This window comes from Furipterus horrens, unplaced genomic scaffold (assembly GCF_987537825.1).
Source record: "Furipterus horrens unplaced genomic scaffold, mFurHor1.1.pri manual_scaffold_2, whole genome shotgun sequence".
Classification (NCBI taxonomy): domain Eukaryota; kingdom Metazoa; phylum Chordata; class Mammalia; order Chiroptera; family Furipteridae; genus Furipterus; species Furipterus horrens.
In genome coordinates, this window is record NW_028327172.1 from 33640747 (window position 1) to 33654940 (window position 14194).

At 33.6% G+C, this 14194-nt stretch overlaps 1 protein-coding gene and 1 pseudogene across 11 annotated transcripts in view; one reads left to right on the plus strand and one right to left on the minus strand.

Annotated features, from left to right (window-relative positions):
- The window catches only part of SOX6 (SRY-box transcription factor 6), a 611663-nt gene that overhangs the window by 74285 nt on the left and 523184 nt on the right, over positions 1 to 14194 (plus strand). The window lies entirely within an intron of this gene.
- LOC150018134 (high mobility group protein B1 pseudogene) lies at positions 10529 to 11692 on the minus strand (annotated as a pseudogene).

Consider the following 14194-nt stretch of genomic DNA (forward strand, 5'->3'; position numbering starts at 1 on the left):
GTATGAGATTCTTGTAATTTTTTATTGAATTTATTGGGGTGACATTGGTTAATAAAATTAGATAGGTTTCAAGTGTACAATTCTATAATACATCATCTGTGTATTGTTTTGTGTGTTCACCACCCAAAGTCAAATTTCCTTCTGTTACTATTTATTCCCACTTTACCCTTTTATACTTCCTTCCACTCCCCTTTTCCTCTAGTAATCACTATACTGTTGTTTGTGTCTATATATATTTTTTCTTAATCCTTTCACTGTTTTACTCAGCCCCCACATCCCCTCCCCTCTGACAGCTGTCAGTCTGTTCTCTATATCTATGAAACTGTTTTTATTTTGTTTATTTTGTTCATTAGATTCCACATATAACTGGAATCATATGGTATTTGTCTTTCCTTGACTAGATTATTTCACTTAGCATATTTTCCAGGTCTATTTGGGCTATTGCAAAAGGTAAGGTTTCCTTCTTTTTTTATGGCTGTGTAATATTCTATTGTGTAAATGTAGCACTGCTTTTTTTTATCCACTCATCTACTGATGGGCACTTGGGCTGTTCCAAATCTTGGTTATTATAAATAATGCTGCAATAAACAGAAGGGTGCATATATTTTTTCAGATTAGCATTTCAGGTTTCTTTGGATGTATTCTCAGGAGTGGAATCACTGTGTCATGAGGCAGTTCCATTTTAAATTTTTTAATTTTTACATTTTTATTTTATTTTATTTTCATTTTTAGTATAATTCTTTTTCCATTACCATTTATCCTCCCTATACCTTATTCTACCTCCACCCCCCCACCCCTCAGAAATCACCACACTGTTGTCCATGCCCATGAGTTCTTTTTCTTTTTTGCTCAATCCCACTCCACTCCACTCCCTGCCAGAGCTGTTAGTCTGCTTTCTATCTAGGAATCTACCTCTTTTTTCCTTGTTAATTCAGTTTGTTCATTAGATTTCATGTATGAGTAAAATCATATGGTACTTGTTTTTCTCTGACTGGCTTATTTCACTTAGCATAATGTTCTCCAGGTCCATCCATGTTGTCGCAAAGGATATAATTTTCTTCCTTTTTTTACAGCTGAGTAGTAGTCCATTATATAAATGTATCACAGCTTTTTTTATCCACTCATCTACTGATGGTTGCTTGGGCTGCTTTCAAATCTTGGTGATTGCAAATAATGCTGCAATGAACATAGGGGTGCATATATTCTTTTGAATCAGTCTTTTGGTTTTTTTTTTTTGATAAATTGCCAGAATTGGAATCACTGGATCAAAAGGCAGTTCCATTTTTAATTTTTTGGGCAAACTCCATACTATTTTCCACAGTGGCTGCACCAATCTGCATTCCTACCAAGACTACATGAGGATTCCCTTTTCTCCCCTTCCTCACTAACATTTATTTTTTGATGTATTGATGATAGCGATTCTGACAGGTATGAGGTGATATTTCATTGAGATTTTAATTTGTATTTCTCTGATGATTAGTGACATTGAAAATATTTTTATATGTCTATTGATCATCTGTATGTCCGCTTTGGAGAACTGTCTATTCAGATGATAGGTATGTGATTAACTGAAATGAAAGAGCTATTCATAAAAGACACAATAAAGTTAGGTTCAATAGTTTTAAAATGTAATGTCCTTTTAGAATGATCTAGGATATTGCCATGTTCATTAAGTTGTGTTTACAGAGAAAGGAATCAAATTAAAGTGAATGATCTGCTTGATTCAACCCATTTTACTTTTGCATAAATGGTTAAATATTCACTGTTCCCCAAAAGAATATGTATGCCAGAAAGTGGGCAGAGTCAGCTGGAAGAAAGATTTGTTTATTGCTTAGGTATGCCTAGTTAAAATAATTTTTAAAAAAATTACAAAAAGAGGGAGTATATATTTAGTGGACCTGTCTGGGCATAGTCATGACTTGTTCTCCTGTCATTTATATAATTTTGTTCTATAGTGTTTACTCTGGTATTCATTAGCACAAGACTAAAATACCTTTCATCTTTGTTTTGTCTAACAATATTTTGTAGTATATTTAAAAAACAGTGTGTCATCTTAAAGGTGTTTCCATTATGCTGAAACCATCATACCAGGATGACAAGTCCCAAAACTTTATTCTTAGATTTAGTCAGTTCTACTTACTTCAGGGAATGTAAAAGATGTTTGTGGCTAAAATATTAACCATGCATAGGATTGCATACTTCAAAAAGGGACTGTGAGGACTTTGAGAGACTTAATTCCAAAATGAATTATTTATTTGAATAGGTCACATGTATATACGATAAAAATGTATAAAGTTACAGAAGATATAGAGTAAAAAGTAAATCTCCCAATTATTTCCTGCAAGTTCCTCACTTTCTCAGTTCCCTACCAAAAGCCATGTGTATCACCAGTTTCTTATGTATCCATCTAGAGAAGCTATTTTCAACAGGTATGCTGGAAGAATTTTTAAAACATGCAATACTTGACTATTTAGTCAGGGGCACTGACCTTTTACCTTAGGTCATATAATAGAGTTCTATCTTATTGGTCACATTACATAATAAGGTTGCATCTGATTGGTTAAATTTTGGTACCCAGGATCCCTTATATACAAGTATAGTCACCTGATTTTTTAAAAAGTCACTTTGGAGTGAAAAGGGTAGGTAATTATTATTATTACCATTATTATTATTAAATTAATCAAAATTATACCCACTTTTTGTTGGATAGGCAGACAATATAATATTTCTTTTTGCTGTGCTGTAGAATTCTAGGAATTAGTTTGTGTGTCCCATGAGATGAAAGAGTTTGAAAATCACTGATTAAAAGTTATAATATAAAATGTTTATTTTTTATTTTTTATTTTTTATTTTTTTTTATTTTTGGTTTTTCAATTACAGTTGTCCCCTTTTCCCCCAATTTCTCTCCCCCACCCAATATAAAATGTTTCTTAAATGATATTCTTAACACAAATGGTATTGTGTTATACATATATACCTGTATCTTGCTTTTTTCTTTTCATATATATATGTACATATATATATATGATATCCCTATCAGAACACATAGAGCTTTCTCATTCTTCTTAAATGGCTATGGAATATTACAATGTTTGAGTATTGTATAATTTATTTAGTCCCTTCTCATTAATGAACTTTTTGGTTGGTTGTCATCTTTTAGTGTTACTAACAATATTGCATTGAATATGCTTGTAGAGTCTTCTTTGTGTTAATATGCAAATACAGGGTTGGTCCAGAAGGTATCCAGCCATGTACTATGAAAAATAGAGACATTTATTGAAGAAGATTTAAAATATAAGAAACATTGTACATAGGACAATGATGCCTCAGTCCCCTTCAAAGTAGGTACCTTGGGACCTCACACAGTTCAGTTCTCCCAATCGCCATCAGCACCTCATCATATTTTCCTGAATCTCAAATAGTCTGAAATCTCTCCCCTTTCAAAAATGATTTTAGTTTTGGAAAAAGCCAGAAGTTGCAGGGCACCAAATTTGGGCTGTTAGGGGGACTGAGTCACCTGGGTGATTTGATGTTTCATGAAAAAACTGCACAAGGCATGCACGAGTGGGCGTGTTGTCATGATGAAGCTGCCAATCACCAGTTGCCCATAGCTGTGGTCCTCTGAATCTGAATAGTTTCCATGGAGGAATGTTCAAGCTTAATGAAAAATTTGATGCAGATTCGTTGCTGTACTTGCTCAGTCATTTTTAATGCAAGGGCCACACAGTACACATGCTCACTCAATGGTGTCTACCGCCTGCCCCCACTGACTAGTATAGTGAAGTCATCATTCTTCACCGATGCTCATTCCTGTCCACTCTCCTTGGCTGTCAGGTTACATTGATGCTGTGCAAACTGTTCTCATTATATTAACCATGGTTGGATTTTTTCCAGACAGACCTCATATACCTTTAGGAAAATTCCTAGAAATGGAATTGTGGATTAAAGGTTATATTTATTTTAATTTCTAAATACATATTACCAAATTGCCTTTCATAGCTTCTGTCTTAATTTGTACTCTTAACAATTATGTTTGAGAGTGCCTGTCTCTCCGTATCTTGAACCATATAAGTGAAAACTATCTTATAGTTTTAGTTTCCTTTTTTATCATTTTGTAATAGATTGTTTACCTTATGTTTAAATGTCAGGAATTTAAGAAAATCCAAAGGTGCACCAAAACAAAGGTGTTTTATCACAAAGTGCACATCTAATCTACATAACCACCGCCCAGGTTAAGAAATAGACTATCTCTAGCACTCCTGAAGCGCTTCTTGCTCTTCTCCCAGACACTATTCTCCTTGCTCCTCCAAAGGTAAAGTTTTCACTACCTCTTTTTTTTTTTTTAATGGTAATTATTTCTTTGCTCTTCTTTTTAGTTTCATGTCCAGAGAATGTTTTCTATACCTTATATAAATGTAATCATTCATTATATACCCTTTGTGTCTGGGTCCTTTCATTTTGTGTTATATTAGTGAGACTGATCCTTGTTATTTTGTGTAGCAGTAATTTACTCACTGTTATTGTTATATAATTCCATTTTATTACTGTATCACAGTTTACCCCTTCTACTGTTGAAAGACATTTCCAGTTTGAGGCTTATATAAATAATGCTGCTATAAGCCTTCTGGTACAGTTGGTTGCATCTCTGTAGGGTAAATACTTAAAAGTGGAATTGCTGGATCGTAGGAAGTGGTATTTTTATCTGTATTAGATAATGGCAAAGTGTTTTACTAATTTATGCTTCTATCAGCCTTGCACGGGTGGAGCGCTACTGTTGTTGTATGCCCTCTCCCAGTATTGGGATTGCCAGTCTTTGTAGAGTTAGCATTCTGGTGGGTGTGATATAACATCTCATTATGATTTTAATTTATATCTCCCTAAATCTTAATGAAGTTAGACACATTTTTATATGTTTATTGGCCATTTGGAAATCCGTTCTTGTGAAATTCCTTTTAAAGTTTAAAAATAATTTTGCCTACTTTTCTATTCAATTGGTTGTCTTTCTAATTGATTTGTAGGAGTTCTTAATATAATTGGGAAATGTTTATATGTTGCCTTAATTTGGGTTCTAGCAAAAGTAGAGACTGTGGCAAGGACTAGTATACAGATAGGTTTTTGGGAGTGATCCTAGGAAGTAGAAGAGAGGGGCTGATAACAGTGAGGCTGGGAAGAAGGAAAAGCTATTATCAAGGTCACCACTTTAGGCATCATGAGCTTGATTCTTCCAGGACTTCTGAGAAAAGCAAAGAATGTCTTCCTGAAGAAAGGAATCTGGAACATTTATTCGATACCTTTGAGAGTTCCGTCTAGGGGCATTTACTCCCCCAGCTTCCAAGCTGAGCACTAATGCACTCCCATAGCCTTCAGAGAAGATCCTGAAGCAGAGGGTGGCAGGGCGCTCAGTGAGTACTTATGTTGAAATACTTGCCATAACCAGCTAAGTCTGAGCTCTCATGGAGTTGTCTTGCAGCTATGACTAAGATCAGAAGTGGGTCATAGAACTCTTAAGTAGGGGTGGTGTCCTTTCTGTCTTGCAAATATCTTTGAGATGCCTTTTTTACTGTGTATTTTGATGAACAGAAATGCCTAATATTTATGTAATCAAATTTATCTACCTTCCCTATTTTAGCTAATGTTTTCAATGTCTTAATAAAAATCTTTCCCCGAATTCATGAGGACAGTTTGAAACTTTTTTGAAGGTTATGAAAGGTATAGATAATTTCCCCAGGATGATACACACAATCATCTACAACTTTGAGGTATTCATGGAACCTTTGAAGCCTTTCCATGTCATCTCTGGAGATTAGCTGGTCTCAGGTTAAAAATCTCTGGTTTTTGTTTTACCATTTAATTTAGACCTATAGACCACCTGAAACTGATTTTTTAGTATGATGTGAGGTGGGGGTCAAGTTTTATTGGATATCTCATTGACCCCAAATCAATTTTTGAAAAAACAAAATCAACCTCTTCCTTGACCCATTGCTTGGTAGTGCCAACTTAAAACTGTGTTGTAAATCAAGTACCCATATCTACTTAGTTTTTCTTCTTCTTCTGGCTCTTGATTTTGTTCTTTTCAAGTGTTTTTCACCTCATTGTACCAATTTCTCTATCTTAATTACTATTGTTTTATAATGTCTTGATATCTGGTAGACCAAGTTAAGCCTCTGTGTTTTTCTTAAAGATTTTCTTGGATTTTTAAAATTTTTATATAAAGTTTAGAATCAACTTAGCAAATTATGTATATACATATGCACCAAACTTTTGGAATCTTGATTGGAATTTCATTGAATTTATAGCTTAATTTGGAGAAATTTACTTCATTAAAATTTTGAGTCTTCTAAACACATAAGCACAGTGTAGCCCTCAACTTAAATTAAGTCTTTTAACTTATTCTAAAAAATGTTTTATAGTTCATTTCACTGAGGCCTTGTGTATCTTTCATTAGAAGTTTTAGTTATATAGTTGATAACTTAATGGTTTTATATAAATGGTATTTATAAATTTATTTTGTTTGGGGGTGTATATAGAAAAGCAATATACATTTTTTTGGTATAATACCCTTGCCAAACTCACTTATTAATTATAATTCTTTATTTGTAGATTATTTTGAGTTTTCTACTTACATAATGATATCATCTGCACATAATGACAATTTGATTTATTTTTTTCAATTCTTATAACTTGTATTTATTTTTCTTATCTTCTTGTACTGTTTAAGACTTCTAATATAATGTTGAGAATAGAAGTAGTGGTGGTAGACATCCTTGTTGTATTCTGTATCTGAAAAAGATGCTTTCAACATTTTATTATTAAGTGTGATTGTAAGATATTTGCTCAAGATAATGTTTATTGTGCATCATTCTAAATATATTAAGTCAAATTTGCTGCTCATATTGTTTTAATATTTTATATATGTCAATTGACTCTTATTGTTAATGTTATCTTTATAGTAATACTGTTTGCTTTTAAGCCACTCTTATTTGATATTGGTAGAATTTTATTTTGGTTAGTGTTTTTATCTTATGTTCTGAAAATCTGTTTACTGTTATTTTTTTGTATCCTCATGGTTTAGAAGTGTCTCTTATAAACTACATATAATGAGGATTTAAAAACTGGAGTATTTGTTCATTTACGTTTAATCTTTAACTATCCTGTGCATTATAGTTTCAACTCTGGCATGCCTTATTCTCTAATTTCTTTACTTTTTTCTGCCACTTAACCACCACCTGCAATATTATATATTATTTAGTTGTGTTGTTTAGTGTTTGCCTTCCAATTAGAATGTAAACTTAATGAAGGTAGGGATTTTCACCTATTTTACTTATTTATATATCCACATCACTAAGTGGATAGATATTTAAAAAATATGGCCAAAATAATGAGCTCAATGAGTTGCTCTTTTTGGAGATTTCCAAAGATAATGATTTATAAAGAAGTTCTAAAGATACAAAATCTGTTCAGCCAAGAACTTCCTAAACTTTTGTTATCATAGAATCTTATTGAGGTGTAACATCTGTTAATATTTCAGGAGACAAGTCTTCTATAGAACACACTTTGAAAACACTGATTTAGAAAATATGATTATTGAAGGAGTATTCCTGGCTGGTCATAGATTAGAATCATTTAGAGGATTTCTAGTTGGGAAGTCTACTATATCAGGATTTAGCAAGCTATGACCAGGTGGCCAAATGTGGTTCACTACCTATTTTTAATAAATAAAATCTTATTGGAACACAGTCATACCCATTTACTTATGTATTATCTATGGCTGCGTTTGCTCTGTGATGGCAGAGTTGAGTAGATGCAACAGAGACCATTTGAACCTCAAAGCTTAAATTATTTACTCTCTTTTACAGAAAAAAAAATTACTTACTAGCTGATCCCTGGTAATAATTGCCAAAAAATTGTTGAGTGCTTACCACTTTGTGGGCTCAATGTGTTGCTAGATGTTTTACACAGATCATCTCATTTAATTATGTTAAAAATCTTTTGACATAGGTAATATCAGAGGCGGATTTAACGGTGGGCACACCGGGCACATGCCCTGGGTCCTGACTTCTGAAGGGCCCCGCAAAACCCCAACTTTTCGCTTTTTTCTAATGATACCAAGTTTGGTTTCATATGTTTAATTTTAATTACGTACAAGTTTACAATCAGCGGTAAAACCTGTTAGTATGTTTATATTTGCTTATTTTCATTATTTCATTACTACGCTGCATAGGCCCCACGCAGCTGTGCTACCGCCCATCAGAGCAATAGGATCGTATTTGCTACTTTGTACTTACAAAGGTTCTCCTGCAGTGCAGACTTAACGATATACGGAAATACACAAGGATGTAAATTAGTTTGTGGATATGTACTTGTTTCATTTACGGTTTTAAAAATAGTTTTCTGTGCGTAAATAAATATTTTTACAGTATTCCCTCACTTATCGTGGGTATTGCCTTCCACACCCCCCCCCCCCGCGAAGTAGGAACCTTACATTTCCTCTACACTCTTAAACCTATGTAACTTTAACAACATACGAATACAGTACTGCAAAATCCTGTGATATAGTGAAAAATCCGTGATAAGTAATTAAATATAATATTTTTAAAAATCCTGCGATGCAGTGAGGCCGCAGTAAGTGAACTGCACTATAGCAAGGGACTACTGTATCTTTTCTGTCTTTCTCTTTTTTAAGGGGCCCAATATTTTCTTCTGTGCCCAGGGCCTCAACCGACCTTAATCCACCTCTGGGTAATATAATTATTTTTATTTTACAAGTGAAGAAAGTAAGATGCAGAGAAATTAAATAACTGCCCATGGTCACATATCTAATAATTGACAGAGCCAGGTTTTGAACCTAGGTTTACCTCAGAGCTTTAATTCTTTCTCACTATACTAGACTGTCTTCTGGTTCCTCTTGTTGTGCAGTGAGGTGTAATGGAATAAATAGTAAGAAAGGTTAAAAAACTCATACTGTGCAATGTTATTTTTACTGTAGGTGAGTTACACAATTACAGCTGATTTCTTTTTATTTTGAGGTTCTCTGCTTACAATTACTTGGGCATAACAATAATAAATATTACCTTATTTTTTAAATGTACATGTACAGAATAAGGTTTAAATAAGTAATTTCCTAGATATAATCTTGTATTTTTAACAAATTATTAGCTATTTTAAATTGATTCTGAAACATGCATCTTCATTTGTAATTTAGAAATCGTATTTTTTTCATTCTGATTAGTCTTGCATAAAGTCTATCTGAATAGAAAAGAGAGAGTAAGTAAATATTTTAAAGGCAAGCATGTCATAATAGTAACAATTGCTACCAACTCATTTAATCTTAACAAATATGTGAGGTAGAATAGTATTATGTGCATGTTATAGAATAAGAAATCAAGAATACTGGTCAAGGAAAAAGTTAATGTCTTATTCCATACATTCAGAGGAATATTGCTGATATAAAAGAAGTTAGCTAATTCTATTCCCTAGATTAAACTCTGTTATACAATAGAGAGGATATATATCACATGAGCATTTTCCCATGCTATTACTATTACCTAGGATTCTAAATAAAAGTTTAAACAACTATATAATATTATGCGTGGTAATGGGCTATATTTTACTTAAACTTCCTTTTATTTTTGGATATAGGATGTAGAATTCACATTATTAATTAAACAGATTTTGTTGCTTGCTACTTACAGTTAAGAAAAAACTTTTAAAATGGTCACTATATTGATATTTGCAAACATGAACTCTATATAAAGTAAAATTGCATACATTTTTCTGCTTAATTAATTTTTCCAATTAAAAATGTTCAGTATTATAGGAATTAAGGAAAACACAAAAAGTGGAAAGAAAAGAGAAAATTTTCCTCAGTCTCATACCAGTGGCAGCCTTTGTCAATAGCTTATAATTTCTCTTTCTTAAGTATTGGCTTTTATCTTTTAAAAAATAGGTCAGTATAATTTTTATCTTTTTTTTTGTTTCACATTAAGACATGAATATTTTCCTATGCTATTACAAAGGAGTCTAAGTAAAAATTTTAATAATCACCAAGTGTTATTCCTAGTGAGTGGACTATATTTTATTTAATATTTTCCTAATTTTTAGATAAAGGTTGCTTCAAATTATTATTATTGTTATTGCCATTTTACCTCCTTTTGTTCATTTTAAGTTATAAAAGTAACCATGCTCATCTCCAAAATTTAAATAGGTAAGTGTGTAAAGTAAAAATCTTCATCCCACTATGAATAGTTTTCTGGATATTTTTCTAGAACTTTATTATGCCTATGTAAGCACATCTATATCCATCCTTATTTTACTTAGATAAGATCTATTACTTACCTGCCTCTTTGGTTTCATTCATTAAAAAAAAAAAAAGCTTTATTTATTATGCTGTTACAGTTGTCCAAATTTTTTTTCCCTTTGTTCCCTTCCACCCAGTGACGCCCTCTGTTTTCCATTTTTCCCCCCTCCCTTAGTTGGTTTCATTTTTTTTTTTTTTTAATAAAAAAAAAATTGTATTTACTTAGAAGCATTCAGAATGTCAACAAAACAGCTGCAACTTTTTTTGCAATTACAGAGTGGTATTCAGTTAACAGAACAACAATTATTTCATATAAGCTGCATCAGACAACTGAAGATGAAAAAACTACCATCCCCATATATAACTAATTTGTGCTGTGCACCAACAAGAACCTGCTTTAAACTTCCATGCCAATTTACAACCCCCTTACTGTACCAGGCAAGGTTAGTGGCTATTGAAAATACCACCAGGACAGGGCTATCTAAAGACACATTCGGTAGTGTGTTAACTATACAAAAAAAGACACTGTACAGTTTAAAAACAAATCTTACACAGCCTTACATTTCAATTTTTTTCTTTAAAAGGAGTGAGTTGTGTACAGGGGGGTTAAATGCTTTATAGACAAGAAAAAAAAACTGCGCTAGAACCAACTTATTCATCATCATCATCTTCTTCATCTTCATCTTCTTCATCTTCCTCCTCTTCCTCATCCTCCTCATCCTCTTCATCTTCCTCCTCTTCCTTCTTTTTCTTGCTTTTTTCAGCCTTGACAACTCCGTTTTTTGCAGCATCAGGCTTTCCTTTAGCTCGGTATACAGCAATATCCTTTTCATATTTCTCCTTCAGCTTAGCAGCCTTCTTTTCATAAGGCTGCTTGTCATCTGCAGCAGTGTTATTCCACATCTCTCCCAGCTTCTTTGCAACATCACCAATGGATAGGCCAGGATGCTCTCCTTTGATTTTTGGGCGATACTCAGAACAAAACAAGAAAAAGGCCGAAGGAGGCCTCTTGGGTGCATTGGGATCCTTGAACTTCTTTTTTGTTTCCCCTTTAGGAGGAATATAAGTTTTCATTTCTCTTTCGTAACGGGCCTTGTCCGCCTTTGCCATGTCTTCAAATTTTCCTTTCTCTTTAGCAGACATGGTCTTCCACCTCTCTGAACACTTCTTAGAAAACTCTGAGAAGTTGACTGAAGCATTTGGGTGCTTCTTCTTGTGCTCCTCCAGGCAAGTTTGAACAAAGAAAGCATATGATGACATTTTGCCTCTCGGCTTCTTAGGATCTCCTTTGCCCATGTTTGATTACTTTTCCTCAGCGAGCACAGAATCGCCCAGTGCCCGTCCGGCTCGCACTTGCCCCGGCGCTGTCTCTATGGAGCTCAATGTACTGCAATGGCTGTGGTTTCATTTTTTTAAAGTAATTTTGGGATAAATATATTTGTGCAAAAGTTATTTTTGTTTTTGACTATTTCCTTAAGACAGATTCTTAGAAGTGAAGCTGGGTCAAAGTGATAAACATTTTTAAGGCTTTTACGAAATTTGCCAAATTTAAAACACTGCTGTTTTAAGAAGAGTATGTGAATATCACCAAGTAATATTTTATTCTATCATAATGTCTACAAAGTTTATGGAAATGTGGTGTGCCATTTTCCTTAGCCTTTTTATAAAGGCCCAATCATTTATGATGTAAGTAGATAAAGATAGGCATATCACATTTATATCTATATGTGTTATGGATGTAACATATTTACATGCATATTTGTGCATTTATAATATGTATATTCACAAACACTGGATTTGTTTAACTGTGGAAGGTTTAGTTATTTTTTCTGCTACAGTAGGTTTCAACATACTATTTTAGATTTAGCATTGTTATTCTTACTGATATTAGGATTACCTATTGTTCAGTGTCATTTTTGAGGTTATGATCTGGTTTTAAAAAAAACTGTTAAAAATTTTTTTTTTAAATTTAAAAGTTATATTTGGAAAACTACAGAATACTGAAGAAAGAAATTAAGGAAGACACAAATAAATGGAAGCATATACCATGTTCATAGATGGGAAGAATCAACATCATTAAAATGTTCATACTACCCAAAGCAATTTATAGATTCAACGCAATTCCTATGAAAATACCAATGGCATATTTCACAGACCTAGAACAAATATTTCAAAAATTTATATGGAACCAAAAGAGATCCCGAGTAGCCTCAGAAATCTTGAGAAAGAGGAACAAAGGAGGAATCACAATACCTGATATCAAACTATACTACAAGGCCACTGTAATCAAAACAGTCTGGTACTGGCATAAGAACAGACATATAGATCAATGGAACAGAATAGAGAGCCCAGAAATAAACCTAGGTCTCTACGGTCAATTAATATTTGACAAAGGGGGAAGGAGCTTAAAATGGAGTGAAAATAGCCTCTTCAACAAATGGTGCTGGGAGAACTAAACAGAGACATGTAAAAAAATAAAAAGAAACTAGACCACCAACTTACACCACACACCAGAATAAAATCAAGATGAATGAATGACTTAAATGTAAGCAGTGAACACCATGAAAGTCATAGAGGAAAACATAGGCAGTATAATTTCAGATACCTCACATAGCAATATTTTCACCAATACATCTCCTAAGGCAAGGGAAATAAAGGAAAGAATAAACAAACAGGACTACATCAAACTAAACAGTTTCTGCTCAGCGAAAGAAAACATCAGCAAGTTGAAAAGGGAACCAACCATATGGGAAAACATATCTGCGAATGATACCTCAGATGAGGAATTGATCTCCAAAATATATAAAGAATTTACATGACTCAACATCAAGAATACAGACAATCCAATTAAAAAATGGGCAAAGAACCTGAACAGACACTTCTCCAAATAGGACATACATAGGGCCCATAGGCATATGAAAGAATGCTCAACATCACTAGCTGTCAGAGAGATGCAAATTAAAACCACAATGAGATACCACCTCTCACAGGTCAGAATGGCCATCATAAAGAAATCAACAAACAAGTGCTGGAGAGCATGTGAAGAAAAGGGAACCCTGGTGCATTGCTGGTGGGAATGCAGACTGGTGCAGCCACTATGGAAAACAATATGGCATTTCCTCAAAAAACTAAAAATGGAACTGCCTTTTGATATAGCAATCTCACTGCTGGGATTATACCCTAAGAATCCTGAAACACCAGTTCAAAAGAACCTATGCACCCCTATGTTCATAGCAATGCTATTTACAATAGCCAAGTGCCAGAAACAGCCTAAGTTCCCATCTGTAGATGAGTGGATCAAAAAACTGTGGTACATTTACACAATGAAATACTATGCAGCAGAAAGAAAGAAGGAACTTCTATCTTTTGCGACAACATGGATGGAACTGAAGAGTATTATGCTTAGTGAAATAAGCCAGGCAGTGAAAGACAAGTACCATATGATCTTACTTAAAACAAGAAACCAATGAACAAAACAAAGGAGCAAAATAGAATCAGAGGCTTGTAATCAAGGAACAGACTGACAGTGGCCAGGGGGGAAGGGGGAGGAGGAAAAGAGAGGAAAGAAAGGGAAGGGTCTAGTCAAGGAACTATTATAAATGACCCAGGGACATGGACAACAGGGTGGGGATTGACCGTTGGGGAGGGTAGGCGGGGTAGGAGACAGCAATGAGGCAAAAATAGGACAACCTGTAATAGAAAAACAGTAAAAAATACATGTGCTTGAATCTTTATTAAATTTTACCTAATTTTTAACCTATTTTAAAATGAAAAGCCTTTTTTCTAATTGTACAATAAATGAATGTCAATACATGTAAAAATTCAGACAATAGGAAATGAGTAGAAAAAAAGTTTTACTTGTTATCTCAATACTTATTACTAACTTTTTCCTACATA